This window comes from Oncorhynchus nerka, linkage group LG10, assembly GCF_034236695.1.
Source record: "Oncorhynchus nerka isolate Pitt River linkage group LG10, Oner_Uvic_2.0, whole genome shotgun sequence".
Lineage (NCBI taxonomy): Eukaryota > Metazoa > Chordata > Actinopteri > Salmoniformes > Salmonidae > Oncorhynchus > Oncorhynchus nerka.
This window is the reverse complement of record NC_088405.1, coordinates 72356338-72374453: the sequence shown is the minus strand read 5'-3', so window position 1 is coordinate 72374453 and position 18116 is coordinate 72356338. Positions and strand designations below refer to the sequence as shown.

Below are 18116 nucleotides of genomic sequence, written 5' to 3'. Positions count from 1 at the left end.
GAGGCGGAGGCTTGGCACGCCATGGTGGTACTGGCACGCACACAGCAAACCAAAGTTTGGTCCAAATGGTACAGGATAGTAGCATCTTGTCAGTTGCTAATATTATTGCACTGTCAAGATTGTTTTGGGCTTTATACAGATTACTTGTTTTGGGTGACAAGATGGTGCCTATTATTTAACATATCAGTTTTACTAAACGTCCTAGTTAGCCAGCTATAAAAAGCTAATTTCCATCCACGGTGTAACAATGTGATAATGATTTGAGTGTGGTTTGGCATGCAAGTCTTGTTTTGGGCCTGCTCTGGAACGAGCAGCTGCCTTTTAGGAATCTTTATTAATGTCTTATGTTTTACGAAAACTTCCTCCTCTTGACAAAGTCATTATAGCTTTTTAATGATATTAGCTGGTGATTGTGTTCCCTAGCCTGAAGGGACAGCCGCAGCGGTTGTTCTACTCTACGGATAGGAAAGAAATGGTGTCAGACCGTCTACAGTCGTGACCAAAAGTTTTGAGAATGACACATTAATTTTCACAAAGTTTGCTGCTTCAGTGTCTTTAGATATTTTTGTCAGATGTTACTATGGAATACTGAAGTATAATCACAAGCATTTCATAAGTATCAAAGGCTTTAATTGACAATTACATGAAGTTGATGCAAAGAGTCAATATTTGCAGTGTTGAACCTTCTTTTTCAAGACCTCTGCAATCCGCCCTGGCATGCTGTCAATTAACTTCTGGGCCACATCCTGACTGATAGCAGCCCATTCTTGCATAATCAATGCTTGGAATTTGTCAGAATTTGTGGGGTTTTGTTTGTCCACCTGCCTCTTGAGGATTGACCACAAGTTCTCAATGGGATTAAGGTCTGGGGAGTTTCCTGACCATGGACCCAAAATATCAATGTTTTGTTCCCCGAGCCACTTAGTTATCAATTTAGCCTAATGGCAAGGTGCTCCATCATGCTGGAAAAGGCATTGTTCGTCACCAAACTGTTCCTGGATGTTTGGGAGAAGTTGCTCTCGGAGGATGTGTTGGTACCATTCTTTATTCATGGCTGTGTTCTTAGGCAAAATTGTTAGTGAGCCCACTCCCTTGGCTGAGAAGCAACCCCACACATGAATGGTATCAGGATGCTTTACTGTTGGCTGATGGTAGTGCTCACCTTGTCTTCTCTGGACAAGCTTTTTTCCGGATGCCCCAAACAATCGGAAAGGGGATTCACCAGAGAAAATGACTTTACCCCAGTCCTCAGCAGTCCAATCCCTGTACCTTTTGCAGAATATCAGTCTGTCCCTGATGTTTTTCCTGGAGAGAAGTGGCTTCTTTGCTGCCCTTCTTGACACTAGGCCATCCTCCAAAAGTATTTGCCTCACACCTGCCTGCTGCCATTCCTGAGCAAGCTCCGTACTGGTGGTGCCCCGGTCCCACAGCTGAATCATCTTTAGGAGACGGTCCTGGCGCTTGCTGGACTTTCTTGGGCGCCCTGAAGCCTTCTTCACAACAATTGAACTGCTCTCCTTGAAGTTCTTGATGATCCGATAAATGGCTGATTTAGGTGCAATCTTACTGGCAGCAATATCCTTGCCTGTGAAGCCCTTTTTGTGCAAAGCAATGATGACGGCACGTGTTTCCGTGCAGGTAACCATGGTTGACAGAGGAAGAACAATAATTCCAAGCACCACCCTCCTTTTGAAGCTTCCAGTCTGTTATTTGAACTCAATCAGCATGACCGAGTGATCTCCCGCCTTGTCCTCATCAACACTCACACCTGTGTTAACGAGAGAATCACTGACATGATGTCAGCTGGTCGTTTGTGGCAGGGCTGAAATGCAGTGGAAATGTTTTTCTGGGATTCAGTTAATTTGCATGGCAAAGAGGGACTTTGCAATTAATTGCATTTCATCTGATCACTCTTCATAACATTCTGGAGTATATGCAAATTGCCATCATACAAACTGAGGCAGCAGACTTTGTGAAAATGTATATTTGTGTCATTCTCAACTTTTGGCCACGACTGTACATACAAAATAGGGTTGTAGCTTGTAGTGTTGTAGCCTCCAAAATGTTGTTCAGAAAGGAAACACCATGTTTTAATTTAATCATTTATTAGAAAGTAAATGACAATACATTAGGTATTGGCATTCATCTCTGCAGCAGCTTAAGGGTAGCTCATTGCCATAGCAATTAGGGGTGTGAATGATTAAACTAAATTAGAATGTTTAACGTTAATAAAAAATCCCTTACCAAACAACTTTTTTCACAAAATTAAAATCACAGTGCACTACCACTAACAGGTCCAGATCATTATCATAAATGGAAAAATCTAAATTAAACAAATACCTAATGCAACAGTGCTGTAAGGTTAGTAGATATGCATCTTTCAAATTATTTGCCACGAATATTAAGCGCTCTGCACATCATCGTGATTAAGTTTGAAAAATGACAGAGAAAGGCAAGCGACAGCAGCGAACAGCCTGCTCTTCCACGAGTCAGTACAGTATAATTGAGTCTGCTAAGCTGCTGCGCTGTGCTTCTAGCTGACCCAACATTACAATGTAGCGATTGGTGCTTTGGAAATATGCTGAAGTACGAACTGACTGCTGGGAACATGTCTACAACTTCAACAGCAAGCTGTCAAATTATTGTAAATAATTGACAAGCTACACTCTGTTTACCAGTGCAGTGACGAACATCCTTACATGTCATGCTGACCTCACCGCTCGCATCATGTACGTGAGCATTACAAAATAAATGTACACATACATGTTATTCATTCATTGCACCCACATTGCTTGCACGCATCAACGAGCACCTGTGTAACCAGGCGCTAAAATAGAACTTGGTTCTATTTGTGACGCTTGACACGCTGCAAATCCTGTCTTTCCCATCTCCTCATTGGTTTTTAGGAGCATATATCCACGTGGGTGATTGAAAGATGAACTGAGGTCCACACTCCAATCCAGTTGGTGGTGGTAATGCACCTTAAAGTTGGTTGCCAACCGCCATATTAAGTCCGAAGAAGAAGAAGCAGGAAGGAGGAGAGATTACTGGAAACTAACTCGATTACCCTTTTATATGTGTATTCATTGTCAAAGTAGAGGACCTTGTGCATTTCATGCCAAATAACAACCCAATGATTATATCCCAGGACAAATTAGCTAGCAATAGCAAGCTAGCTATCTAAATTGCCGTAAATGTTTAATGGTTTTCAATCTGTCCCCAAATTAACATAGTTGGTTCAGATTTTGTTTTGATATGCCTGTCCTGATCGCGTCTGGTGTGGGTGGACAATATCAACATGTGCGCGATGGCGCGCACACACGCACAAGCAGTCTGGTCTGCATGTTAGCTAGCTAGCTAAAATTCCATATCTGTGTTTCAGTGAAGATAGTTAGAAGCAGGCAGGTTACAACAAGCTAAATCAGCTGATGAAATCACCGGCGGCCATTATACTTGCACATATTGTGTGCAGGACTAGAGAGATGTTTTTGCTTTCTCAGAGTATGTGTCTCTGCCCAGTGCCTGTGTTTCATAGTGATTGAGTCATGCACAAGATGGATGGATTTAGAATGCAGTTGGGACATCGAGGGTGCATTGTCTCAATACTTATTTTGGCCAAACCACTTGCGGACTCAAGTGATCACTATTGAACACAACAGCAAGTGGCCACTCGATAAAGGGCTTAGGGGCCAAGTGTTGGGATTCAGCCTATGGCTGCTGTATATAGAACTTCATTAACGCCCTTGCGGTTATACGCAATAGGACCACCATACGCAATAGGACCACCATACGCAATAGGACCACCATACGCAATAGGATCACCATACGCAATAGGATCACCATACGCAATAGGATCACCATACGCAATAGGATCACCATACGCAATAGGATCACCATACGCAATAGGACCACCATACGCAATAGGACCACCATACGCAATAGGACCACCATACGCAATAGGACCACCATACGCAATAGGACCACCATACGCAATAGGACCACCATACGCAATAGGACCACCATACGCAATAGGATCACCATACGCAATAGGACCACCATAAGCAATAGGACCACCATACGCAATAGGACCACCATACGCAATAGGACCACCATACGCAATAGGACCACCATACGCAATTGGATGACCATAAGCAATAGGATCACCATAAGCAATAGGATCACCATACGCAATAGGACCATTGTATGCATTGTGAATTCACATGGAATTGTATGTATTTATCATTTTAACGATCACCCACAGGAGAGAGTAGGTTCAGAAGGGGATGGGTGAATTGGCACTGAGGTGGGAAGTCCCTGCTCTGGATGTTAATTTGTTAGCTGACATTTTCAAGAGACTACACCTTCGAGTGAGATAAAACAATGTGTAAGCTCAACCATGAGGAATCATATTGTCCTAGATACACCACCTCACTCCAAACCTTTTTCCAAAGATCGGCACATTTGTCAATTGGCATTATCCAGGCAGGGTAACTGTAGTTGGGCGGGGAGTTCAGCGTAGCGAATTAGGGGTTGCGTCTTGCCTGCCGCATAGAGCGGGGCCTCATCGTGATAAGTGATTATTCCGGCTGTCTCGCTGTGTTCCTTATCCGTCTTGGGTGGCGCTCTCAGATTATAAAGGGTTTCCAATTAAATCTTAATTGGACAGTCATTAAAACTGCAGTGACTCCAATCCAAGTTGGAGAGTCCAATCTGGGACATATTACCGCTGTGCTGCGACACAATGTTTAAACCACTCTGCTGAGTAATTACAGTGGGGAGTGAAAGCTACTCTCTTGCCTCTTTGATCAGCCATTCTGCAGACCTGTAAGCCAATTCGGCCAATTAATGGAATCAATATGGGTTTTAATGAAAGGCAAAGAGCCCTGAACTGAAACAGCCCTCAGTAGTTAGTTTAGCACTGATAACGTCCAAGGGCTCTCTTCTCGCAGTCAGAGCTTGGGTTTAAATACTTCTATGAAGGATATTGTGGCTCCAGATTGAACACAGAGCAATAATAGTTTTATTTGCTATATATTTGTAAAATAGAAAATAAAAAAGCAGGCCTAAGCTTAATGTGGGGCGATTAGGGATGTAACAATTCACCGATATGATCGGTCCCTGTTCAAATGTTTAAGATATGAGTGCATCGGTCCGCGGGACCCCAAACGGATCCAAATGTAGCATGCTTCGGACACAAAATCTTTTCAAACGTTACGAATGCCGGTTCACACATTTTTCTTGCTGAAATGACTCTTCCTCTACCTTCTGAAAATACCTTATCTTTTGTGACAACTGTGTCCTCTCCTTCAGTGTCGAACTAAGCATGTATTTGTGTTGCCAGTCATTGATCTACAAGTCATTTTGCATGCCAAACAACCCCAGGCAATATCAGTAGCCTAGTCAAGCTTTGCATGCTGACCAACGAGAGTAGGCCTATTCCTGATCTGGCACATCTGCGTATCACCTTCAGCATTCAAATGTTTGTAAAAATGGCTTGCTCTTTATTAGTTGAGTAACAACCAATGTATTTTGCTAACTTATTTTTAATCAAATGCACTGTTGAAAATTGTGTTTTACCGGAATAAAAGTAGCACCGGAGACGACTCTCATCTGGCTATACATGCTGACTGGGGCTTGCATTAGATTTTATTTTGATTGTTCAGGTTCACCATCAGCAATAGTTTTGGTAGTTTTGCTTGTAACAATCAGTATATACAGTACAGTGCCTTCAGAAAGTATTTACGCCCCTTGACTTTTTCCACATTTTCCAAAGTTACAAAGTTGATAAAAAATCTATTTAATTGTCATTTTTTGGTCAACAATCTACATAAAATACTCTAATGCCAAAGTGGAAGAAAAAAATGTATTAATGAAACATTAAACGCATACACTACCGTGCAAAAGTTTAGTCACTTATTAATTTCCTTATTTTTAAAGAAAAGCACATTTTTTGCCCATTAAAATAACATCAAATTGATCATAAATACAGTGTAGACATTGTTAATGTTGTAAATGACTATTGTAGCTGGAAAAGCAGTATCTACATAGGCATACATACAGTGGGGCAAAAAAGTATCTAGTCAGCCACCAATTGTGCAAGTTCTCCCACTTAAAAAGATGAGAGAGGCCTATGACAGACAAAATGAGAGAGAAAAAATCCAGAAAATCACATTGTAGGATTTTTTATAAATGTATTTGCAAATTATGGTGGAAAATAAGTATTTGGTCAATAACAAACGTTTATCTCAATACTTTGTTATATACCCTTTGTTGGCAATGACAGAGGTCAAACTATTTCTGTAAGTCTTCACAAGGTTTTCACACACTGTTGCTGGTATTTTGGCCCATTCCTCCATGCAGATCCCCTCTAGAGCAGTGATGTTTTGGGGCTGTTGCTGGGCAACACAGACTTTCAACTCCCTCCAAAGATTTTCTATGGGGTTGAGATCTGGAGACTGGTTAGGCCACTCCAGGACCTTGAAATGCTTCTTACGAAGCCACTCCTTCGTTGCCCGGGCGGTGTGTTTGGGATCATTGTCATGCTGAAAGACCCAGCCACGTTTCATCTTCAATGCCCTTGCTGATGGAAGGAGGTTTTCACTCAAAATCTCACGATACATGGCCCCATTCATTCTTTCCTTTACACGGATCAGTCGTCCTGGTCCCTTTGCAGAAAAACAGCCCCAAAGCATGATGTTTCCACCCCCATGCTTCACAGTAGGTATGGTGTTCTTGGGATGCAACTCAGCATTCTTTGTCCTCCAAACACGACGAGTTGAGTTTTTACCAAAAAGTTCTATTTTGGTTTCATCTGACCATATGACATTCTCCCAATCTTCTTCTGGATCTTCCAAATGCTCTCTAGCAAACTTCAGACGGGCCTGGACATGTACTGGCTTAAGCAGGGGGACACGTCTGGCACTGCAGGATTTGAGTCCCTAGTGTGTTACTGATGGTAGGCTTTGTTACTTTGGTCCCAGCTCTCTGCAGGTCATTCACTAGGTCCCCCCGTGTGGTTCTGGGATTTTTGTTCACCGTTCTTGTGATCATTTTGACCCCACGGGGTGAGATCTTGCGTGGAGCCCCAGATCGAGGGAGAATATCAGTGGTCTTGTATGTCTTCCATTTCCTAATAATTGCTCCCACAGTTGATTTCTTCAAACCAAGCTGCTTACCTATTGCAGATTCAGTCTTCCCAGCCTGGTGCAGGTCTACAATTGTGTTTCTGGTGTCCTTTGACAGCTCTTTGGTCTTGGCCATAGTGGAGTTTGGAGTGTGACTGTTTGAGGTTGTGGACAGGTGTCTTTTATACCGATAACAAGTTCAAACAGGTGCCATTAATACAGGTAACGAGTGGAGGACAGAGGAGCCTCTTAAAGAAGTTACAGGTCTGTGAGAGCCAGAAATCTTGCTTGTTTGTAGGTGACCAAATACTTATTTTCCACCATAATTTGCAAATAAATTCATAAAAAATCCTACAATGTGATTTTCTGGATTTTTGTTCCTCATTTTGTCTGTCATAGTTGAAGTGTACCTATGATGAAAATTACAGGCCTCTCTCATCTTTAAGTGGGAGAACTTGCACAATTGGTGGCTGACTAAATACTTTTTTGCCCCACTGTAGGTGTACAGAGGCCCATTATCAGCAACCATCACTCTTGTGTTCCAATGACACGTTGTGTTAGCTAATCTAAGTTAATTTTAAAAGGCTAATTGATCATTAGAAAACCCTTTTGCAATTATTTTAGCAATAAAACTGGCCTTCTTTAGACTAGTTGAGTATCTGGAGCATCAGCATTTGTGGGTTCGATTACAGGCTCTGTCAAGTTAGTTGTTGATCATTAATAGACAGCCATTTTCAACCCTTGCCATAGACTTTCAAGCTGATTTAAGTCAGAACTACTCAGTAACATTCAATGTCATCTTGGTAAGCAACTACAGTGTATATTTGCCCTTGTCTTTTAAGTTATTGTTCTGCTGAAAGGTGAATTCCTCTCCCAGTGTCTGTTGGAAACCAGACTGAACCAGGTTTTCCTCTAGGATTTTGCCTGTGCTTAGATTTATTCCATTTATTTTTATCCTAAAAACACTCCCTAGTCCTTGCCGATGACAAGCAAACCCATAACATGCAGCCACCACCATTCTTAGTACTTAGTGATGCGTTGTGTTGGATTTTCCCAGAACATAGTGCTTTGTATTCAGGACAAAAAGTGAATTCCTTTGCTACATTTTTTGCAGTATTACTTTAGTGCCTTATTGCAGACATAATGCGTGTTTTTGAATATGTTTTTATTGTGTACAAGCTTACTACTTTTCACTCTGTCATTTATGTTTGTAGAGTAACTACAATGATGTTGCTCCACCCTAAGTTCTCCTAACTGTTTCAAAATTCCTCTCCAGCAAGTGATTTAGGAACGGCTCCTGTATCTTTGTAGTGACTGAATGTATTGATACACCATCCAATGTGTAAAATTAATAACTACATCATGCTCAAAGAGTTAGGCACATTTTTACTTCTGAACGTATTTAGGCTTGCCATAACAAAAGGTTTAAATACTTATTGACTCAAGACATTTTAGCTTTAAATGTTTTATTAATTTGTAAACATTTCAAAAAATAGAATTCCACTTTGACATTATGGGGTATTGTGTGTAAATGAGTTAGAACAAATCTAAATGTAATCCATTTTAAATTCAGCCTGTAACACAAAAAAATGTGGGAAAAGTCAAGGGGTGTGAATACTTTCTGAAGTCATCTTTAGGGTAAAGTTGACCATTTCATAACGAGGACAACAATAACTTTTTTTGCTACCTGTACTGTATGTTCAAAGTGAAAGTAAGAGCTCACTGCAAGTCAGTAAAAACTCTAAAACATTAGATTTCAACCCCGTCTCATATTCAAAAGTTTTTATATTTTTAGAAGATAATGATACATTACTAGCTCTCACACACTTTATCTACAAAAATTACATTAATTTGTAGGTGGGGGATGGTGATTTCAAATTAAGTGTGTGGGGGGGACAAAAGGCAAACATTTAATTTAGAATGGAAAATGAATGTGTCAATGCAACAAATGTTAGTCGAACCGAACCGCATTGCATCGATTCTTTCCTCTAATCAAACCGAATCGCATCAAATTGTTTCAAGCTAAACATATACTTTTCGTGTATCCTATCAGAGCCCATGTATCTGTACTGAATAAAAATATAAACGCAACATGTTACACTTCATAGAAGGAAATCAGTCAATTGAAAAATGTATTAGGCCCTAATCTATGTATTTCACATGACTGGGCAGGGGCGCAGCCATGGGTGGGCCTGGGAGGGCATAGTCCCACCCACTTGCGAACCAGGCCCAGCCAATCAGAATAGGTTTCGCAAAGTGCACCTGTGTAATGATCATGCTGTTTAATCAGCTTCTTTATGCCACACCTGTCAGGTGGATGGATTATCTTGGCAAAAGAGAAATGCTCACTAACAGGAATGTAAACAATTTTGTGCAAAAAGTTTGAGAGAAAAAGCTTTTTGTGCGTATGAAACATTTCTGGGATCTTTTATTTCGCCTCATGAAAAATGGGAGTATCAAATACAACTTGCACTACTTCACCTGCAATCAAAATATATTATTCATGTCTGTCAAGTGTCTACTCTGAATTCCCATATGGGCTTGTTCCTCAAAATACACAGTTTTTGAATCACCAGCAAAATGCAGTGCAATGTCAAATGAGTCTTTCATTTCGACACTCATCGTTTTCCCTGTGTATTTACTACCCTGTTCTCATCTACACATTCTGTCGCAGCAAAAGCAATACTTTCTCCCTCCGAAACTGGGAGAGTGAGTAAGATTCCAATATTCTGAAGTAATTGTATTTAGGAGCGGCTGGGCACTCCTGGGAATGGCAGGCTGCTCTCATTGGAGAAGTAGAATGGTATCAGGGAACTGCCTAGAATCCTGTTCACTACAATTTCCCCTTACACGGAATGACATATTCCCTCTAAGAGGTCCTAAACTCAGGAGGACCTCCTTTGGGAGTGACTTGAGTCATCATGGCTTTAGACATTTCTACTTGGACCCTTGAGGAAGCTAACCAATGAAATCATCATGGGCCAGATGTAAACAAATGGAGAGAAATTAGGATAGGCATATCCTATACGAGAGCTGGGTTTCATGGTAACTCAAACCCCAACCTTTATCGTAGTCATCAGGTGGAGATTGTATCCTTTCCCTACACCTCCAGTAACAGCCCTAGATCACTACCCTCTACACCAGATAACTAGCCTGTTCATGCTCATGTCATTCTGTTTTACAGCTTTCTGGGCCACTGTAAAAGGAACTCTGACAGTGGATTTAACATACAGTTGACATCATTTAAGTCAATTGGAGGTGTACCTGTGGATGTATTTCAAGGCCTACCTTCAAACTCAGTGCCTCTTTGCTTGACATCATGAGAAAATCAAAAGAAATGAGCCAAGACCTCAGAAAAAAAGATCTCCACAAGTCTGGTTCATCCTTGGGAGCAATTTCCAAATGCTTGAAGGTATCACGTTCAACTGGTGCACTTCACAAAACAGATGGCATAATGAGGTAGGAAAATGATGTGGATATATTGAAGCAACATCTCAAGAAATCAGTCAGGAAGTTAAAGCTTGGTCGCAAATGGATCTTCCAAATGGACAATGACCCCAAGTATTCTTCCAAATTTGTGGAAAAATGGCTTAAGGACAACAAAGTCAAGGTATTGGAGTGGCCAACAAAGCCCTGACCTCAATCCTATAGAAAATATGTGGGCAGAACTGAAAAAGCATGTGCGATCAAGGAGGCCTACAAACCTGACTCAGTTACACTAGCTCTGTCAGGAGGAATGGGCCAAAATTCACCCAACTTATTGTGGGAAGCTTGTAGAAGGCTACCCAAAATGTTTGACCAAAGTTAAACAATATAAAGGCAATGCTACCGAATACTAATTGAGTGTATGTAAACTTCTGACCCACTGGGAATGTGATGAAAGAAATAAAAACTGAAATGAATCATTCTCTCTACTATTATTCTGACATTTCACATTCTTAAAATTAAGTGGTGATCCTAACAGACCTAAGACAAGGAATTTTTACTAAGATTAAATGTCAGGAATTGTGAAAAACTTAGTTTAAATGTATTTGGCTAAGGTGTATGTAAACTTCCGACTTCAACTGTATATACGCTACTTCACAGGACGGTTGATTTAACAAATGTGCCACTTCACAGGACATGACTCCTGTCCACTGTAGGGTTGCAAAGCGTCGGAAACTTTCCTGTAAATTTCTGGAATTTTTCAAGAAATTTTCCATGGGAAGTTAAGGCTGGGAATTCTGCATAAATTCATCAAAAAAGTTAGCTTATAACAGTGAACCATTTTTGTGGGATACACATAAGGCAATTCTAGGTCTTGTGGCATATTTTTGTTAAACTATCCCCAATTAAATGGAATTGCAAACCTCTGCATGCACAGTGCATTCTTCCATCACATATGTAGTGCACTCTTCCATCACATGTACAGCTGATTCTCAAGATCTTGCACACCAATGAGATGCTGTTGAGCCCACACTACTACACTGTCTGAGCCAAGGACTACATGCTTTCTGGTAAGTTTTGATAACAATACTGGGTGGGGTGAATATATTTTATATGACATAAATTATTTTTTGTTAACTAGTAAATCCTAGTAGCCTACAGCAAAGTGTGTTTAATCATTTCTAACTTGTTAACACATTCTGCTAGTTAGTTTTTGCTACCATGTGGGTTTTGGCTTGCCTGAGCCTGCTAACTGAGGAGTGTTAATTCACCTGTTTCCATACATGTTTCCATACGTTTCATTTAAAAACATATATCTTACAAAGACATTGTTTAATCTAACTGCTTAACTATTTATATGTACATGGAATTGTCTTTATTTTTTAACTCTTTTTATTTTATTTATCTTTACAGGAAAATGCCAGGGGCACTATCTGATGTGTGGAGACATTTCACTGCAGCTAATGTAGAAGGAAAAGCTGTGTACATTTGCAAATACTGTGCCAAGAAATATGTGAAGAATGCAACAAAGATGCAGAAACATCTGGCCAAGTGCATGAAGTTCCCTCAGCGCTCACAACAAGCAACCTCTGACAAAAGTCCCTCTACTTTTATTCAAGGTGAAAATGATGAATCAGACACCTTATCGATAGCAACAGCTCATGGTCCTCCTGGAATCAGAAGTGTTTTTGACTCAATGGAGGACGTAGTCAGAGAAATGCTGATGAATGTCTTGCTCGAGCTGTGTTCAGCAACTGGTTCACCTCTGATGCTCACAGGCAATGTGTATTGGAAGAGATTTCTGAATGTTCTTCGCCCAGCATACACCCCTCCAACCAGACATGCTTTATTTACTCATTTGCTGGATGCAGAATTCAACAGATTTCAATTGAAGGTCAAGCAAATCATAGGGAAAGCAGTCTGAATTGCAATCATCTTTGATGGGTGGTCGAATGTTCATGGGCAAGGAATAATTTACTACATCATCTCCACCCTCAACCAGTATTCTACAAGACCACAGACACAAGGGACAACAGACACACCGGTCTCTACATTGCAGATGAGCTGAAGGCAGTCATCAATGACCTTGGACCACAGAATGTATTTGCACTGGTGACAGACAATGCTGAGAACATGAAGGCTGCTTGGTCTAAAGTGGAGGAGTCCTACCCTCACATCACACCCATTGGCTGTGCTGCTCATGCATTGAATCTGCTCCTCAAGGACATCATGGCACTGAAAACAATGGATACACTCTACAAGAGAGCCAAGGAAATGGTTAGGTATGTGAAGGGTCATCCAGTTATAGCAGCAATCTACCTCACCAAGCAAAGTGAGACGAATAAGAGCACCACATTGAAGCTGCCCAGCAACACCCGTTGGGGTGGTGTTGTCATCATGTTTGACAGTCTCCTGGAGGGGAAGGAGTCTTTCCAAGAAATTACCATATCACAGTCTGCCGATATGGACAGCGCCATCAAGAGGATCCTCCTGGATGATGTATTTTGGGAGAGAGTGGGAAGCAGCCTGAAACTCCTGAAACCTATAGTAGTAGCCATTGCACAGATTGAGGGAGACAATGCCATCCTGTCTGATGTTCAGACTCTGCTTGCGGATGACAGAGAAGAAATCCGTACTGCCCTGCCAACTTCACTGTTGCCAAGCAGAGGAAACTGCAATTCTGAAATGCATCAAAAAAGCGTGAAGACTTCTGCCTGAAGCCCATACATACCGCAGCGTACGTGTTGGACCCCAAGTATGCTGGCAAGAGCATCCTGTCTGGTGCAGAGATCAACAAGGCCTATGGTGTTATCACTACTGTGTCTCGCCACCTTGGCCTGGATGAGGGCAAGGTTCTTGGTAGTCTGGCGAAATACACTTCCAAGCAAAGGCTTTGGGATGGAGATGCAATGTGGCAGTTGTGCCAACATATCTCATCAGCCACCTGGTGAAAGGGACTTTGTGGATCTGAGGCTCTTTCCCCTGTTGCCTCCATCATCCTCCAAATCCCACCAACATCAGCCACCTCAGAGCGCAACTGGTCCTTGTTTGGGAACACACACACCCAAGCACGCAACAGGCTGACTGACCACATACAAGGGTTGAAAAATTGGTGGCCATCCGGGCAAATATGAGGCTTTTTGAGCCTGATAACAAGCCATCCTCAACAAGGTTGGAAAGTGACAGTGAAGATGAGGCCTCAGAGTCTGATGTTAAAGAGGTGGACATTGAGGAGGTCCAGGGAGAAGACATTGAAGCCTGAGAGGAGGACAACCAAAGCTTTAGTTTCCAGACTATCATTTTCATATGTTGAAAATGTTTTTGGGAGATGCGATGGATCATTGGGGATCATTCAATATTCCCTTTCTTTTGTTGTTCAGTGAAATCATCCCATGTGAAGAGTCCACTCATTTAATTAATGTTCAATTCGTAACTAAATTGTTTTTTATTTCTATTGGATTTATTTAATAATTTGAAATTATATCTACTTATGATAAGGTGAAAGGTTTATTTTTATATTTCCATATATGGTAGATATATCCAATGCAGAAAACATCTACATTTAAATGGTATTCATATGAATTTGCATATATTTCCGTTAATTCACGTTAATTCCCATGGAAAGTTTTCACCTCTGAATATTCCCCCAAATGTGCAACCCTAGTCCAGTGGTATTGAAGTGTAGTCCAGTGGTATGACAGTGGTATTGATACACTCAATTCAGACCATTTTATACATCCAAGTCAGGTTTGGGATTATGCAGCACCCTGCCTTTTAAGTGTTACCTCCCCATTGCCCATGCCATATAAATAGATTTTTGTTCTGTGGCCCATATCTTTGAACATGCTTCCATACCCACTGCAGACAGACAGTGTTACTAGTGGTTTGAGGCTGCATTGACAGACAAGCTAGACAATGGCATGCTGTCATTAGAAGGGCAAAATGGAGGAAGGATTAAGGCGACAGAAAGGGCTGAGTCAGCACCCTGAGTCTTAATATTAAAGCTGACCTTCTGGATGAGGAGAATGAGCCAGATTAACCTGACAAGCATTCAAAGTCCCGTGTGCTATCAGTTTTTCAATGCACATTGACTGGGTTCTTCTCTTTAAGATACCCTATCGCTCCACTATTTCTGGTTACAAAAATTCGAATAGTTCGCTTAAGTATAGTGTAGAGAATCATTGTACCATCTACACCACTGTGAAATACAGTATCTTTTCCATAACCAAAAATATTGTATTTTCAGCTGTTTGAAGCTGGTGTACAAAAATGAAAATAAAAGACATAAAAACTCAACTTAAGAATGGGAAGCACAGAAGTAGCGCACCTAGAACAGATTTACCACTTCTTAGACTTGCTTTCAATGAGAGTGACACATCTATAACACACATTTCTATGTGAATTTGGTCGGGTCGCCCAAAAAGTTACTTATTGGAACTTTAAAGCTGCCATTATTAGACCCCCTCCAAGACTGAATTACATATTGAATCAGGCTTTTCAATGAAAACTCAATTTCTCTGAGGTGACACCCACTGAAATTGTGAAGGACTAACCTATCTATACGTTTGTCTCCCAATACAAATGAAATGTGACAGTTAAAGGAAAAATCCACTCAAAACCACTCATTCCTTCACTTGGCAGTGTTAAATAACACTAATATGTGAGAACAATATTTGTTGTGAACAAATGTTTAATTTTGGCTTTGTAATAAGGCTTGTAGCAACATGGAAAATCGTTGTGGAAATCTGTTGCAGCTCAAATTGACTACAATATCCACAGTGCAATGCTCCCTCTATGGGCGGGCTGGTTGGCTAGGTAGGTAGGTAGCTACACACAGTAATACCAAAGACAATATCAGCATGTAACGTAACTAGTTAGTGCAGTTTGTTTAGGCGATTTTACAGCTATCAATTAATAGTCTACAATCTCATGTTCAACCTGCAGATCGATGTGCCTCAGAGTGGAGTCTAACATTCACAACAGCATATATACTTTTGAGGAGATGTGAAACGTTGCCCATGCTACGGCAATGGGCCGTGCGCTGCATTCTGGGCGGTTCTGGGACAAGGAGTGCTCTCCATCAAGGAATGAATGGGAGTCTATTGGGCAATAGCTCAAAAACCCAACATTAGCACGAATTTAGTCAACAAGAAGTACAACATTACACATTTTTCCAAGATGTGAGATAATTAACTTGCTATCTGTATTATCGTATAGCTTTGTAATCATGACATTACTTACTTTCGAGGGAAATAGGCACGTTTCTCTTCATAAACACTGACTTTGAGAAGGGATTGCGTGACAATTAGCCTAGCAATCGTGTGACGCAGCATGACAATGTGAATGCTTCTGGGTGGGGTGTTAAACTTTTCTTCATTCATTCGATTCCTATCTCCTTTCTATAATATCTCTGGCAACGGCACCTAGCAATGCACCCTGGACTAAAGAGGCAGACAAATAGGAAACGTTTGCTAGACCCTCTGTTAAATGACACATTTCTCGGGGTAGGAGTTATCGCAAAAATATGATCAATGGCTCATTCGATAGAAGACATCCTCCCGAGTTATGACATCAGCCAGTATTGAAATCTGACATATATGATAGACGTTTTCGCCATCTAAAAATCATATTCCTATTAACTTCCAGTGTAGTGAGAGCGACTTTATCACGGTGCTACGTCATACCGGAAGGATTTCTGCCTGCTTGAACGCCAATAACTCAGATACACATGAAAACAACTTTTTTTTCAACCTTTTTTTTCTCACCTTTATTTAGCAGGTAGGCCAGTTGAGAACAAGTTCTCATTTACAACTCCGACCTGGCCAAGATGAAACAAAGCAGTGTGACAAAAACAATAAAAGAGTTACACATTAACAACCGTACAGTCAATAACATAATATAAATAAATCTATGTACAGTATGTGCAAATGTAGAAGAGTAGGGAGGTAAGGCAATAAATAGGCCATAGAGGCGAAATAATTACAATTTAGTATTAACACTGGAGTGATAGATGTGCAGATGATGATGTGCAAGTAGAGATACTGGGGTGCAAAAGAGCAAGAGGATAAGTAACAATATGGGGATGAGGTAGTTGGGTGTGCTATTTACAGATTGGCTGTGTACAGGTACAGTGAGCTGCTCTGACAGCTGATGCTTAAAGTTAGTGAGGGAGATAGACCCCAGCTTCAGTGATTTTTGCAAAAGACTTATAGATGACCTGGAGCCAGTGGATTTGGCGACGAATATGTAGTGAGGGCCAGCCAACGAGAGCATACAGGTCACAGTGGTGGGTAGTATATGGGGCTTTGGTGACAAAACGGATGGCACTGTGATCGACTCCATCCAGTTTGCTGAGTGTTGGAGGCTATTTTTTAAATGACATCGCCGAAGTCAAGGATCAGTAAGATAGTCAGTTTTACAAGGGTATGTTTGGCAGCATGAGTGAAGGAGGCTTTGTTGTGAAATAGGAAGCCAATTCTAGATTTAATTTTGGATTGGAGTTCATGTGAGTCTGGAAAGAGAGTTTACAGTCTAACCAGACACCTAGGTATTTGTAGTTGTCCACATATTCTAAATCAGAACCGGTTTAAGAGCATGCACTTAGTTTTACTGGCATTTTAAAGCAGTTGGAGGCCACAGAAGGAGTGTTGTATGGCATTGAAGCTTGTTTGGAGGTTTGTTAACACAGTATCCAAAGAAGGGCCAGATGTATACAGAATGGTGTCGTCTGCGTAGAGGTGGATAAGAGAATCACCAGCAGCAAGAGCGACATCATTGATATATACAGAGAAAAGAGTCGGCCCGAGAATTGAACCCTGTGGCACCCCCATAGAGACTGCCAGAGGTCCGGACAACAGGCCCTCCGATTTGACACACTGAACTCTATCTGAGAAGTAGTTGGTGAACCAGGCGAGGCAGTCATTTGAGAAGCCAAGGCTATTGAGTCTGCCGATAAGAATGTGGTGATTGACAGAGTCGAAAGCCTTGGCCAGGTCGATGAAGACGGCTGCACAGTACTGTCTTTTATCGATGGCGGTTATGATATTGTTTAGGACCTTGAGCGTGGCTGAGGTGCACCCATGACCAGCTCGGAAACCAGATTGCATAGCGGAGAAGGTAAGGTGGGATTCAAAATGGTCGGTGATCTGTTTGTTAATTTGGCTTTCAAAGATTTTAGAAAGGCAGGGCAGGATGGATTTAGGTCTATAACAGTTTGGGTCTAGAGTGTCTCCCCCTTTGAAGAGGAGGATGACTGCGGCAGCTTTCCAATCTTTGGGGATCTCAGATGACACGAAGGAGAGGTTGAGTAGGCTGGTAATAGGGATTGCAACAATTTTGGCGGATAATTTTAGAAAGAGAGGGTCCAGATTGTCTAGTCCAGCTGATTTGTAGAGATCCAGATTTTGCAGCTCTTATAAAACATCAGCTGTCTGGATTTGGGTGAAGGAGAAGCGGGGGGAGGGGCTTGGGCAAGTTGCTGCAGGGGGTGCTGAGATGTTGGTAGAGGTAGCCAGGTGGAAAGCATGGCCAGCCGTAGAAAAATGCTTATTGAAATTCTCGATTATC

At 41.4% G+C, this 18116-nt stretch overlaps 1 protein-coding gene across 3 annotated transcripts in view; it reads left to right on the top strand.

Annotated features, from left to right (window-relative positions):
- The window catches only part of ap2b1 (adaptor related protein complex 2 subunit beta 1), an 82766-nt gene that overhangs the window by 14587 nt on the left and 50063 nt on the right, over positions 1 to 18116 (top strand). The window lies entirely within an intron of this gene.